Genomic DNA, 15,165 nt, shown 5'->3' with positions numbered 1-15,165 from the left:
GACATATGGGATGGAGCAGGGAAGAGGGTGCCCTGAATCCAAACGCTGCTTGCTGCCCCATCTCAGACCAATAGGCGCATCTAGCTCGGCCTCCCATCCTGCCGTTCCAGATCAGACTAATGGGCCCAGCCAGCCAGGTATGCCCCAGAACCTGTCTCTTCTGCTTTGATGCAGGGATGTCTTCCTGTTCTGTGTTTGTACAGCACCTGGCACAATGGGTCCTGGCCCGTGACTGGGGCTCCGAGTGCTAATGCAAGCCAAATTCCACCAGCATATAACATATGCACTAGAATAGCCCTGCGCCCTGGCTCGTAGCCTTGTGTGATATGCTCCGGAGAGCTGAATTTCTGGAGCGCTGAGACCACATCTTGGTTGCTGCTGTATGAGCAGGCAGCTCAGCAGGCCGTTAAAGGTGGATGTCACATTTGCAGTTAGATGCAGACCAAGACATTGGGCTGAACTTGCAGCATTCGCCTCCCCAAAGCCGGGGCACGTTTTCACGCACACAGCTTTAGACTCCGCGCTCTAAAGGAGAAGTGGGAGCCCCCACACGCCGCCTGGGAGGGGAAGAAGGACATCCTTCCTCCCAGCTTGACTGGCATTTCAGCAGAGCTGCCTCCAGCGACATCTGAGGCTTGGGTGTTCCAAATTCACAAGTTAGATCGTCTTGAAAATCATCAGGTTAGTGCAGAAAAAAAATCAGAGCCCCCCGGAAATATCACCGTGCTGGCTTTAAAAATCACCACCTCGGCTTAAACATTATGAGCTTGGCTTAAAAAAACCAGCAAGAAGGTTCTTTAAAATCAGGAAATTGGCTTAGGAAATAATGAGATTTTTGGACATGCATCTTGTTTTTTTAGTATTCCCTCTGGTTTTGGAGCCCTTAAGGTTAATCTTTTCCAGGTTTTCTCCCCCACTGCGAGGGTTAGAAAATTACTTCGGAAAAGAAAAAGAAAGTTGAGTTTCTCACAAGTTCATGACTCCAGGAGCTGGTGCTTTAAGGAAAGTACTAAATATCATGGGGCTAAACAATGCTGGATGCCTGAGTCGTGCTATGTGCTGAGATTGTGATTCACCCGGCATGGTGTTGTTGTTTATATAGAGGATTTGGCCAAATTTGATTTGAATTTTTCATTGTTTATAGCGACAGATAATAGCAATGTTTATTTTAAAGCTTTTTACCATTTTTATTGATTTAAATGTTCACAGTTGCAGGAAATTATGGGGAGGGTCACAGAATGGGGGAGTGAGACAATAATTATTGAATGACAGGAGACGCTGAGATTCAAAAAGTCAAAGTTTCATAGCCGTTAAAACACAAATGGTCAACGTCGCAGGTCCACATAGACCAAGTAAATCTCCTTAAATCAAATTTGAATAAGTTTCCGAGCAGCATTTTTCATACACTGCCGGTCTGTTCATTTCCACTGTTGCGTTTGGAAGTATTTTTGTGTCGGTTTGTGTGTGCAGTAAAACCGATGTTTACGGATTAAAAATCTCATCCTTTCAAGCCTATTCAGATGATGGTAGCAGTCCGAAGGCCCAACTGAGATCCCCCTCTCCGCCCCCCACATTGTGCTGGGTACTGTACAGACCCCCTTGACCAAAATCGGGGCCCAGAGCGCTGCACATTTAATTGCTCAAAACCCATACATAAATAATGAAATAAATAATGAATGATAAAATAATAACAGACTGGAGGAAGGATGGCCCAGTGGTTAGGACACTAGCTGAGGACTTGAGACACCAGGGTTCACTTCCTGCTCCACCACAGACATTGGGCAAATCACTTAGCCTCTGGGTGCCTCTTTTTACCCATTGTACAACAGAGATCTCTGCTCTGCTCTGCCATGCCTACCCGAGGAGTCTTGGGGATAATACATTACTACTCATGAGGCACTCAGACAGTGTAGCGATGGGGCCATGTAAGTGCCATTGACAGACGCCACTATCAAGCCCTGAGAGCAAAGAATGGCTGCACAGTTATTGAAACCCCAAACACACTGTCACCTTGTTCAGTTCATCAGCACTCCCAGCAGGGTGACGTCTGGCCCCTGGTTACGAGGCCTTGCGACGTGAGCGGGTGAGAGACAGCCCAGACTGCAGCCAGAGTGGGATCCTTTCTGATCCTGCTGGCTAGCATGGCAGCCCCCACCACCTGGGGTCATTGTCTGGGCTGATGAAGGCCTGGAGGTCATGCACCAGGATGAGATGTCATCTTGCCGTGATCTCGGCCAGGCATGCTCGGCAAATCAGATGTGTGCTTCTAACTCAAATACTTATCTTGCCCCCCACATAACCCCTGGCGCTTCTCTAATGCATTATCCTCACAACCCCAGGGGGAGGTGGGGCAGGGCCATTACCATCATTGTGCAGATGGGGAAACTGAGGCACAGAGCAGCCAAGGGCCAGCTTCGCAAAGCTCCTTAGGGGCTAGACCCACAAAAGGATGTAGGTGCCTAAGTCCAACATTTAGGTGCCACTGAGAATGTTCAGCCCCCTGCAATTCCCTGCCGGTTGGTACGCACACACCCACTGACTCCTGATGGCACACCACAGCTTACAGGCAGCTCGGAGCCTCGCACAAGCCAAAACCCCAGGATCCCTGAAGCAGGATTCTCACACTGTGTGTTCCCCCGCTAGCTTGCCACCGGGCCATGATTCTGTAGGTGTGCTCTGAGCATGCTCAGGATTGGGCCTTGTGCAAATGACAGCATGTGTGTAAGTCTGGCCCAGAAAAGATAATAGCCCAGTGGGCTGGGCACGTACCTGGACTGTGGGAGATGCAGATTCAAATCCTCACTGAGCCCAAGCAGGGCCTTGAACACATCTTTCCACAGCCCTGGTGAGTGCCCTGAGTGCCAAGCTCTTGGCTATTCAGGGGCAGGACTCTCTGGTTTTCCATGAGAAAGGGCCGGCCTGTCTTAGGCACCCAACTCCAGGAGAGGGCTCACAGATGACTGAGTTGCTGGAAGCCGAGCTCTGCCCTTTTCCTCTGCATTTCACTCCTGGCTAGCTGAGCCATCTCCCTGCGCTGCTTGCTGGCTTCTGAGCATCCTTTCCTTACACGCAAGGCTTGGGGCATCTGACTTGGAGCCAAGAACTCCACTCGGCAGCAGGCCCCATGGGAGCACTCAGGCTTAGACACTGCAACCCAGAAGTACCTCTGTGAATCTTGCCCCTCGTGTCTGGTCCAGGGTTTGTGACAGAACCCAAGTGGCCCGTGCTAGCACCTGAACTGCTGCACCATCCTTTGTTCGTCCCGCAAAATGGGTGCAAATGAGGCCAGGACCATTTGTGGCTTCCTTAGCGGTGGCGAATGTAGCTCAGAGTGGCTCAGGACCAACATCCAGCTAGTGCAGCAGCCTGTCTCTGCCAGTGCCCAGCACTAGATGGCATGTTTTAGACACACAAGGGATACTGGACTTGATCCAGGGGGAGCTGGGGGAAATGGAATGGCCTGTAATAGACAGAAGGTCTGACTGGATGGTCTGAGGTGTCTTCGGGCCTTACAGTCTATGGATCTGTGTCTCACAGGAATGCACCTTCCAAACCTTTTTCCAACTCGGGGTCGCTTGGGAAGCTGGGCTCATTCGAAGAAGGTGCATTTTCCTACAGCCAGAGGCAAGGTCGTGTGTACAGGGACAAGAAATGTCAGCTGCACCTACAAGATGGGTGGGGGTGGGAGCTGTGCCCTGGGACTCAGGGACTCCAGAAAGGAGTTGGATCCTGGTGAAAACCGAGTGACTGTAAGCTCCCAGTGTGAACGGGGAGCCGAGATTGAATGCAATCCTGGGGTGGATCAGCAGGCAGCATTGAATAGGAGCAGGGAGGTGACCTCACGGCACCAGTGACTGGGATGCTGCATCCAGCTCTGGGGTGTACCCATTGAAACATCGCAGAGAAAGAGCCATAAGAGGGATCTGAGGGCTGGAAAATGCTGAGACTTCTTAGCTGGGTCTGATTTTGATAAATAAAACAGCTGACTGGCTCAAGCCCCCTGGCCTTTAAAGGGCCAATCACCCTATTATAGTCTCATAGACCTGAAGAGGGCAGCAGGGCAGGATTGCAGCTATGCGGGAGTGGCTAAACCATTGTGCCCACTCTGGGGCGACTGGCTTCTACTCCCTTCACTGCCAATGAGTGTGTGCAAGTCATTGCCCCATCCTGGGCCTCGACATCTCCTTTTGTAACAAAGAGGTAATGATAGCTCATCTCAGCCCTGGGTGAGGGATTCTGTATAAACAGCCTCAGTGTCCCACCGCAGAGGCGGCTGCATGTCAGCCCCGGGCGAGAGATCCTGTATAAACAATGCACGGACCACAGCCATGTCTAGAGAGAGAGTCTCTTGGCAAAGCCAGGCACTATAATGAATGTGAAGTTGTTATCAATTAGCTGGCAATTGGGAGATTAGGAATGGGGAAAGGGCGGGGGGGGGGGGCGCTGTGTGTTTCCAGGGGCATTAACAATGCCATAAATCCTCGTCAGCATTGGACATATGCAGCCAATTAGAAAAATTAGCTCTAATTAGCAGGACGCAGCCTCTGGCTTCACAGTTCCCCAAGCAGTTGTCTCTGCTCTCAGGGAAGCTCTAGCTAGGCCATGTGTTCTGCTGACAGCTTCCAGCCTGCTTCGCTACAAAGGGGCCAGTGTGTGCCTGCCTGGGGGCCTCTGGGGATTTCTCTCCCCAGGCTGTCTGGCCTCAGGGGTCTCCCGGAGATAGGTATATACAGGGCATGCAGATCATGGTCAGGGAAGTTTCCAAACTACGACATTTCCTCCACTGTTTGCCAAGTTGATCTTAGTTTGAGCTGGGGCCCTAGAGTGCCCCCTTCTGGGAGAGGCTGGGACTGGATTAGCCAGAAGCTGCCTCACAGCCAGTGCTCCTGCCCTGCTCCCTAAAGCGCCCCCTGCTGGGACAGACCAGAACTGGAGGAAGCAGGAGCTACCCAACAGCCAGTGCGTCTGCTCCCTACAGCGCCCTCTGGTGGCACTGGGGTAACCAGGCGTAGCCCTCACAGCCAGTGTTCTCACTCCGCCCCCTCCAGCGCCTCTCCCGTGAAGATGACGCAGCAACTTGGTGCTCCTGGTCACCACCTGGAGAGTAATGAGGAAGGATTGAAGGGTGGTGTCGTTCATTTCCAGCTGAGGGGTGTCTGGCCCTGCCCCATGCCTGGGGCCGCTGGCATGGCAAGGAGAAGGTTGGAGGCGTCCGCGTTCCTTTGCTGGAGTTGGGAAGCAGAATCCCTTTGAAGTTTCAACCCAGGGAGCTGGGCTGAATATAAATCGCTTAGCCTGGGTGGCTCGAGCAGCTACGAGGGGGAGTTGTTAACACTTCGGGGCTGGAATGAGGTTTTAGCTCCGCAGACTTGACTGAAGTGCTGCATGAACCCCCTGCCCCCCGTGCCAGGCCAGCCTCCTCCCTGCACAGTGATGCCGTGAAGTATTTGACTGTCAGAGAAATGGAGGCATGGAAGGGTAAAGGGCTGGAGGACTTGCAGCCCCCCATTCTGACCACTAGACCCTATTTCCCTCCCAGAGCTGCGATAGAACCCAGGAGTCCTGGCACCGAGAGACCACCCCCACTAACTGCTCTAATTTGCAGCATTTGTGGCATGGTTTGGTGGCTGTCAATGTAACATGGCTCAGCTCAGGAGCTGTTGTATACTAGGGTTGCCAGGGGTCCGGTTTTCGACTGGACCCGGTCAAAAATAGACCCTGGCAGCTCCAGTCAGCGCCGCCGACCGGGCCGTTAAAAGTCTGGTTGGTGCGGGGCTGGCAGGCTCCCTAGCTGGATCTGCACGGCTTGCAGGAAGCAGCTGGCATGTCCCTCTGGCTCCCAGGCATAGGGGCAGCTACAGGGGGTCTGTGCGCTGTCCGCACCCTGAGCACCGGCTCCGCAGCTCCCATTGGCTGGGAACCGCACTCCCAGCTGGAGCCCTCACCCCCTCCTGCACTTCAACTCCCTGTGCCAGCCTGGTGAAAATGAGTGAGTGAGTGAGGGTGGGGGAGAGCAAGTGACAGAGGGACGGGGGAATGGAGTGAGTGGGGGTGGGGCCTCAGGAAGGGGTGGAGCCACATGGAAGGGGCGGGGCAAGGGTGTTCGTTTTGTGCAACTAGAAAGTTGGCAACCCTATTGTATACACTAGGAGGAAATCAGTTTAAATGAGATGGTTGTCAGGCAGTGGCCTCTAACGTCTAAGAGCGTGGACTGGGGGTCAGGACTCCTGGGTTCTGTTCCTAACTTTGGAAGGGGAGTGGGGTCTACTGGATTGGAGCAGCGGTGGACTGGGAGTCAGGAAACCTGGGTTCTATTCCTGGCTCTACCACTGCCTTTGGGGAAGTCTGTTTGCTTCTCTGTGACTTAGTTTCCCGGCCTACCCGTTGTCTATTTCGGCTGTAACCTCATTGGGACAGAGACTGTCTCTCACTGGGTGTTTGTGCTACCGTGGGCCCCAGTCATGATCAGGGTCTGTGCAGTGCCTGGTATCTATCTACATGTCACTGCAATACACACCGTGATGATAAATGGGAATGCTGTGTCCAAGCCACTTCTCTCCTAGCCCTTTGGGGGGGTGGGGAGGGGATCTAGATCATAATGAGAGACCCCCCAGTCATGCCCCATTGCTGCTCCTGCTCCCCGAGCCACCACACCCTGGCACTATGGATTACGGGCCGGTAGAGCCATGCCTAAAAATAGCCATGTAATGCTCTTGAAATCAGCTCTCTCTTCCTCCACCCGAGCATGCGTCCGGCTCTCCATTGTGCGGTGGCGGGCACTGCTGCTCCCATCCTTGTTGCTTTTATTTTTTTAGTCTGGTTTTCTTCCTGAATTGCGTGGGCAGCCCCTGCTCTGAGAATCCAGGCTGAGCTGATGGGCTGGGGAGCCTGCCTTGCTTTTCTCTTTGCTTCAATTGTCTGTGAGGGAGGTGGGGCGGGGTGGGGGGGGCAGCAGGAAGGTTATCTCTGTCTCAGGTGGCTGGGGGGCTTCTTGGTGATTTTTTTACATGGACCCCATCACTTCCTCTAATCACCAAACTCTGCTCCTGTCCCAGAGCTGGGGAGAGAACCCAGGAGTCCTGGCTCCCAGCCCCCCTGCTCTAACCCATTAGACCCCACTCCTGGGTGAAGGTTCTATTGCTTGCTCTGGCAGGGAAGTGGGGTCTAGTGGTTAGAGCAGAAGGCTGTGGGGGTCAGGACTCTTAGATTCTATTTCCATCTGTGGGAAGGGAGTGATCTCTAGTGGTTAGAGCAAGAATTGCTGGGAGTCAGCTGGCTCTGGGAGGGAGGTGCAGGGAGTGGATTAGAGCAGAGGACCTGGGAGCCAGGACCCCTGGGCTTTCTTCCCTGCTCTGCCACAGATCTCGGGCAAGTCACTTAGTCTCTGTGTCTGTTTCCCCCTCTGTACACTGAGCATAATGGCGCTTCCCCACCACACAAGGGTATTGTGAGGGTTGGTGCATTGCCCAATGGCAAGGTGTTGGCACATGACAGCGCTGCATCCGAGAGTGCTAAAGGAGTTGGCGGATGTGAGTGCAGAGCCATTGGCCATTATCTTTGAAAACTCATGGCACTTGGGGGAGGTCCCGGACGACTGGAAAAAGGCTAATGTAGTGCCCATCTTTAAAAAAGGGAAGGAGGAGGGTCCGGGGAACTACAGGCCAGTCAGCCTCACCTCGGTCCCTGGAAAAATCATGGAGCAGGTCCTCAAGGAATCAATTCTGAAGCACTTAGAGGAGAGGAAAGTGATCAGGAACAGTCAGCATGGATTCACCAAGGGCAAGTCATGCCTGACTAACCTAATTGCCTTCTATGACGAGATAACTGGCTCTGTGGATGAGGGGAAAGCAATGGACATGTTATTCCTTGACTTTAGCAAAGCTTTTGACACGGTTTCCCACAGTATTCTTGCCAGCAAGTTAAAGAAGTATAGGCTGGATGAATGGACTATAAGGTGAATAGAAAGCTGGCTAGATTGTCGGGCTCAACGGGTAGTGATCAATGGCTCCATGTCTAGTTGGCAGCTGGTATCAAGCGGAGTGCCCCAAGGGTTGGTCCTGGGGCCGGTTTTGTTCAATACCTTCATTAATGATCTGGAGGACGGCGTGAATTGCACCCTCAGCAAGTTTGCAGATGACACTAAACTGGGAGGAGTGGTAGATACGCTGGAGGGCAGGGATAGGATACAAAGGGACCTAGACAAATTGGAGGATTGGGCCAAAAGAAATCTGATGAGGTTCAACAAGGACAAGTGCAGAGTCCTGCACTTAGGACGGAAGAATCACATGCACCGCTACAGACTAGGGACCGAATGGCTCGGCAGCAGTTCTGCAGAAAAGGACCTAGGGGTTACAGTGGACGAGAAGCTGGATATGAGTCAACAGTGTGCCCTTGTTGCCAAGAAGGCCAATGGCATTTTGGGATGTATATGTAGGGGCATTGCCAGCAGATCGAGGGACGAGATCGTTCCCCTCTATTCGACATTGGTGAGGCTTCATCTGGAGTACTGTGTCCAGTTTTGGGCCCCACACTACAAGAAGGATGTGGAAAAACTGGAAAACATCCAGCGGAGGGCAAGAAAAATGATTAGGGGACTGGAACACATGACTTATGAGGAGAGGCTGAGGGAACCAGGATTGTTTAGTCTGCGGAAGAGAAGAATGAAGGGGGATTTGATAGCTGCTTTCAACTACCTGAAAGGGGGTTCCAAAGAGGATGGATCTAGACTGTTCTCAGTGGTAGCAGATGACAGAACGAAGAGTAATGATCTCAAGTTGCAGTGGTGGAGGTTTAGGTTGGATATTAGGAAAAACTTTTTCACTACGAGGGTGGTAAAGCACTGGAATGCGTTACCTAGGGACGTGGTGGAATCTCCTTCCTTAGAAGTTGTTAAGGTCAGGCTTGACAAAGCCCTGGCTGGGATGATTTAGTTGGGGATTGGTCCTGCTTTGAGCAGGGGGTCGGACTAGATGACCTCCTGAGGTCCCTACCAACCCTTCTATTCTATGATTCTATGACAGGAACTGGGGCCAGGCAGGGACTTGGTTAGATGGCAGCAGTGCTTAAAGTCAGAGCAGTTCTCTTCAGGTCTGAGGCCCAGTCCTTGCTGGCTGCCAGCAGAGTCAAGGTCCTGGTATCAACAGGTTCTGAGGTTTTCTGACTGTTCTGAAACTTCTGGGGACAGCCTTTGTCAAAGACCCAAGACCAGCACATTGGTCTGATCTGGGGTGGGGGGAGGGATACCAGGCTGGATGGCCCCCTAGATCTGATCCAACCCAGCAGGAATTGGTTAAGGGGGGGTCAGATACCAGGTTAGATGGGCTCATTGGTCTGATTCTGCATGACAGTTCCCACGTTCTTAGATAGCATTGGGGGTGGGGGGTCTGCTGCCCCCAGCTGGAGAGAATCAGGCTGGGGTCGGTGTGTCTGCCCCCTGCTGAAGACAACTGGGCAGCTGGTAGGTGTTGGGTGCGATTGTTTTTGTGGCACGTGCACTTGGATCCTCTCTCTCCTTTCCCAGCTGTGCCCTTGGAAAGTTTCCATCTGCTCTTCTTAATTCTCCAGTGCTGGTGCAAACGAATTGGTCTCTCCTTAACAGCAAAGGTTGCTCAGGCTTAACTGCTATGTTCTGAGGTCAGGGCCAGACACACAGAATGTACTGTGTTCATTATCTGGCCCAGCCATCCAAAACTGCCAGCCACCTTGCACCTGGCTGGGTCGCTGCAGCATTAGCAGAGATAATTTTGCCTCATTTCTTGGGGGGAATCTAATTTGAGGTGGCAGGAAATCCAGAAGCAAACAGATCTGGTGTCACTGAAAATCAATGGGGCTGCTGCCGTGCAAATGTAATCGACTGCATGCCATTATAGATGTACTGTGTGCACACTGCAATATACTGCGTGCATATATATGCAGTTTCCAAATCTAATATGTTGCCTGCAAAGGTCATTTACCACATGCCAAGATATATATACTGCATGCAAATATAATATCCAGTATGCATATGTAATAGATTGCGTACCTACACACACACACACGTATACTGTATTCATACTGCAATATACTGCATGCTCATATATATGCAGCATTCAGATCTAGTATACTATGTGCTTATTTAATATAGAACAGGGGTTCTCAAACATGGGGTCGGGACCCCTCAGGGGATCATGAGGTTATTACGTGGGGGGTTGCGAGCTGTCAGCCCTCACCCTAAACCCCACTTCGCCTCCAGCATTTATAATAGTGTTAAATATAAAAAAGTGTTTTTAATTTATAAGGGCGGGGGGGTTGCACTCAGAGGCTTGCTGTGTGAAAGGGGTCACCAATCAAAAGTTTGAGAACCCCTGATATAGAGCATCAAAATATAATGTACTGTTTGGATAGTTAATATCCTGTGTGCATATGCAATATATTGCATACAGATATATACATTGTGTACATATTTTGAGTGCCTGTTAAATATACTGCATGCATATGTAACATGCTGCATGCAAACACAGTACATGCATATGTAGTATGCATCATGTCCATATATATGCTGCAGGTATATGTAATATACCTCACACAGCTACGTATTTACTGCATGCAAAGATTCAAATACTACACGCACAGATAGTTTACTGTATGCACAGGTCATTTTCTGCATGCAGATGTAATATACTTTGTGCTTATTTAATATACTGCATGTAGTATATTATATATATTTACTGCATGCAACTATAATATATAATATATTACATGCATATGTAATATGCAGGGTGCCTGTTTAATGTAGTGTGTGCAAGTGTAATATGCGGCATACAGGTATAATATGTTACATGCCTGTTAAATATACACTGCACGCACATTTACTAAACTCTGCATATGATCCCCATGTGTGTCAGTGCCTGGAGCTAGCTATATACGCTGGCATTTCCACTGAGATCCCTCGCTATCACCTCAGCTCCAGGGAGCTGGCTGAGAAGGAGTCTGAGCTGTATAATTGCTTGCATGCTTTGGCACACGCCAGGCAAATTACTGTCCCTTGAGATCAATACACCATAAAAATACACAAAAAGCAAGTATATAGACAACCTTCCCCTAGAATGATTCTTTCTAAACGTGTGGTTCATGTTCAGTGCCTTGCTGCATAATAGAGGCAATGTACTTTGCTTGTTAGAGCAGGTGGGGGTGGGGCTGGGAGCCAGGACTCCTGGGTTTTATCCTCAGCTCTGGGATGGAAATGCAGGTGTAGTGGTCAGAGGGGCGGCCTGGGAGTCCGGACATCTAGGGTCTGTTCCTAGTGCCAGGGAAAGAATAGGCTTCAGTGGTTAGAACAAGGAGTACACTGGGAATCAGAACCTCTTGGGCTCTGTTCCTAGCTCTGCCATTGTGACCTGCTGGGTGACCCTGGGCAAGTCCCTTCCCCTCTCTGTGCCTTGGTTTCCCCTCCCCCCCCTTTGCATATTTCCACGGGAAGCTCCTTGGCGCAGTCTTTCACTGTCTGTGCAGCACCCGGCACAGCAGAGGCCCCAACCGGTTTGGGTCTGTAGAATCTACCATAATACTCCTAATAACAAGCAATGAGAATGTCAGAGCGCTTTTTGATTTGTGTGACGTGCTGGCAGCCTGTCTGATTTCTCTTACCGCAGGCCTTGCTGTCACTCTGGCGGGTGCAGTATAAAATATTTATCATATGAACATGCAACGCTATATTAAAGCCTGTGTCGAATCTCAAGGTCCTTTGCTGAAACAACACATCATCCACTGCAGCTCTTCCTTTGACTTGCAGTGTCCCAACAGGGCTCTCGGTTCTCTCCAAACCTCTTGTCTGTTGCAGACTGCCACAGAACCGCGAAGCTGCGCATGTTGCTTTTGTCTGGGCTTAGCCGGTGTCACCTCTGGTATCCTTGATGGCCCAAGATCTGACACCGGAAACTTTGTATTTATCCAAATTAAAGGCCCTGTTGCCCTCTGGCAGGGAGGAGATGTTGCCGAGAGTTGTTTTTAGAGCTAGAAGCGATAGGAGCGGAAGCTGGGAAGATTTTCTGCTAGTTGTCCCAAGTTTGGATCATACTCCAGTCCCCGCTGCTCCTACGCTATCCACTAGACCTCCCGCTTCTCTCTCACTGACACAACTTGCCATGTTGCTAGAAACAATGCCACCTGCTGTCTCCTGCTGTAACAATTGTAATTGTCTCCTTGGATCACTATAATTATCCTCAGAACAGGTTCACAGCCCAGTTTATAACTTCAGAACATTTACCATTGCAAACACCTGGCAGGCTGGCCAGACCTGAGACTCCCAAGAAACTCTGGGCTGTTTGCTAAGTCGACTTTCAGGCTGGGGTTACAGCACCCAGCTGGGACCCTGGAGATCTGGGGTCAATTCCTGGCTCCCGTGCGTGACCTTCCTTGCTCTGTGCCTCGGTTTCCTCATCTGTAAAATGGGGATCACATTTCCTTTCACCTCAGGGGGCAATATGAAGTTATACCAAGAGGTCTGGTTTAGAGGCAAGGCCACTGGGGTGGGAGTCAGGACTCCTGGGTTCTAATTCCTTGTTCTGCCTCTGACCTGGGGTAAGTCTCTTCTCTTTTCTATGCCTCAGTTTGCCCTCCAGCCCTTTGTCTGTTTAGACTTTGAGGTCTTTGGGGCAGGGACTGTCTCTTCTTGTGTGTCTGTGCAGCACCTGGAGCAGCAGGGTCTCCCCGATCTCAAGCGGGAATATGTGCAGGACACAAAACAATTGGGGCCCTGATCCAGCACAGTAGGCCCCCCCTCCCATCTCAATTACGCATTACTGCAAGACAAATAAATCCATTTGTGGTTGCAAGGTTCCCATACTATAGCGACGGGTGCAGATAAAAACCAAGCTAGATGGCAGCGGATTTACCCTGTAAAGAGCTTTTGAATCCTACTGTCAGTGCTCAAACAACCCACCTCTCAGGCTTCTTTAATAGGAGATCTAGTTTGTATTTATTTTGGTAATATGTAGCTAGATTTATCACCACACTGGAGCCAGTGTGCAGGCTTCTTTTATGATGCGCTTAGCTCTTCAAATTGAGATATTTGCATATTTATCCTGTAACCTTTAATGAACATAAAAAACTCCAACCTTTCCCAATTAATCACCGCATTAAAAGGCCCAAACAGCAATCTAAGGACTGTTGGGCCTGCATAAAATAAATAAATCCGGCTCGGAACCAATTTGTCAAGAGGAGAAGAGGCTAAATAGCCTTGTCAGGGAACCATTGATAAGGGATGAGAGCAGGGCCCAGGGAGAAGACATGGCATTCATGCACAATGGACTTCTCCATTAAATAAAAGCCCCTTTGTGCCATTCAAGCACACCCTGCTCTAACCATTGCATACCACTTCCCTCCCAGACCTAGGCTAGAACTCAGGAGTCCTGACTCCCAGGCCTCTGAGCACTAGACCCCACTGCCCTTGAGGTGAGGATAGAACCCAGGCATCCTGCATCCCAGCTCCCCCCAACCAGTAGACTTGACTCCCCTCCCAAAGGTGGGGCAAGAACCTAGCTTCCAACTCCTCTAAAACACTAGACCCCACTTCCCACCCAGAGCCAGGTACAGAACCCTGGAGTCCTGGCTCCCACTTCAAAGTTCTAGCCACCAGACCTCGTTGCTCCTGTGAAGGCCTTCCCCGTCCTGTTCTCTCTTCAGGGGGGCCTGGCTAGAGGCGGGGGATGTGGCACGCTGGCACTAACTCATTTTAATTCCAGCTCTACCAGGTCACCTTGGGCTAGTCACTTAACCTCTGTGTTCTGCTGGGGGGCCCTCTCAGCTATTCCCAGCCTCCCTAGGGGGCTATGAACCTTAATTGCAGCTGTAAAGCACTTTGAGATAGGCTGCTGAATTATCCAGTGTTGGCAGCCATCTCCTGCCTCCTCTTCCTGCAACAGCTGTAATTTTATAAATGGCCCCCACACTCCACCTCAGAGGCAGGTGCAGTTCAGCACCGGGTGAGGGATCCCTGTATAAACAACCCCCCGCCCCACCCCAGAGGCAGCTGCATCTCAGCACTGGGTGAGGGATTCATAGATTCCAAGGCCCAAAGGGCCCATTGTGATCACATAGTCTGACCTCCTATATAACACAGGCCATAGAACTTCCCCAAAATAATAAGAGGTCCCTATATAATCAGCACCCCCACCCCTCCACCTTAGAGGTGGCTACATCTCAGTGCCAGAAGAGGGATCCCTGTATAAACAGCTCTCATGCCCTACACCAGAGGCATCTGCATCTCAGACCAATATGTCCCTCACCTAGATCAGCCCAAAAGGCCCATATAGCTTGGTATCTGCCCCCCTTTCCCTCCCACTTCCTGCACTGGACACGTTATAGGCATGTACATTGTGTGATTGCGAGGCAGTATTAACTTGTGTCTGCTCCGTGCTCCCATAGATGGCCCCACCTCAGCTACAGCGGCCAGGCAGCTTTGTTGTTGGCATTGTGCGAGGCAGTCGCCTGTCTTTGGGAGATAACGCTATTTGATGGACATTTATTCGTGACAGGACAATGGACCTGGCTCCCTCCATGGAGCTAAGATTTCTCTAGCACCTTTCAGCCGGAGCCCCCTGCCCCCGTCAAACCAATCTGTCTTTCCCCAGCACAGCTGGAAATCCATCACAGACAGCTAGCTGGTAGGCCTGGGATTAAGGCCTCCTGGGTTCTATCCTACCTCTGGCAGGAGAGTGAGTTCTAGTGGTTAGACCAGGGGGAGCGGGGAGTAAAGACTCCTGTGCTCTCTTCTCAGCTCTCCTACTGACATTGGACATGTCCTGTAGCCTTTCTTTGTCTCAGTTTCCCCACCTGGTCAACAGATATAGTTTCCCTTATGTGTGGAGGGGGATCAGTGCAATGTGATTCAGGGGCCCATATAGCCTGGCATCCTGTCTCCAACAGCAGCTAGCATCAGCTTTGTTAGAGGAAGGTGCAAGACCCCCGTAATGGGGAGCGATAGAATAACTGCCCTCTAGGGGAAATTTCCTACAAAATTTCTTCTATAAACAGCTACCCCACCCCAGAGGTGGTCACATCTCAGTGCCAGGTCCTTGTATAAACAGCCCCTGTGCTCCACCCCAGAAGTGGCTACAGTTGATACTGGGCAAGGGAATCCCTGCCCCACCTCAGAAGTGACTGAATCTTACTTACACTGAGGGTAAG

At 51.0% G+C, this 15,165-nt stretch overlaps 1 protein-coding gene across 8 annotated transcripts in view; it reads left to right on the top strand.

The window, feature by feature from the left end:
• PC (pyruvate carboxylase) overlaps positions 1-15,165 on the top strand; it is a 233,747-nt gene that overhangs the window by 129,645 nt on the left and 88,937 nt on the right. The gene's annotated exons all lie outside the window — the stretch shown is intronic.

This window comes from Chelonia mydas, chromosome 7 (assembly GCF_015237465.2).
Source record: "Chelonia mydas isolate rCheMyd1 chromosome 7, rCheMyd1.pri.v2, whole genome shotgun sequence".
In the NCBI taxonomy this organism is placed as follows: Eukaryota; Metazoa; Chordata; order Testudines; family Cheloniidae; genus Chelonia; species Chelonia mydas.
This window is presented reverse-complemented; position numbering and strand designations above follow the sequence as displayed.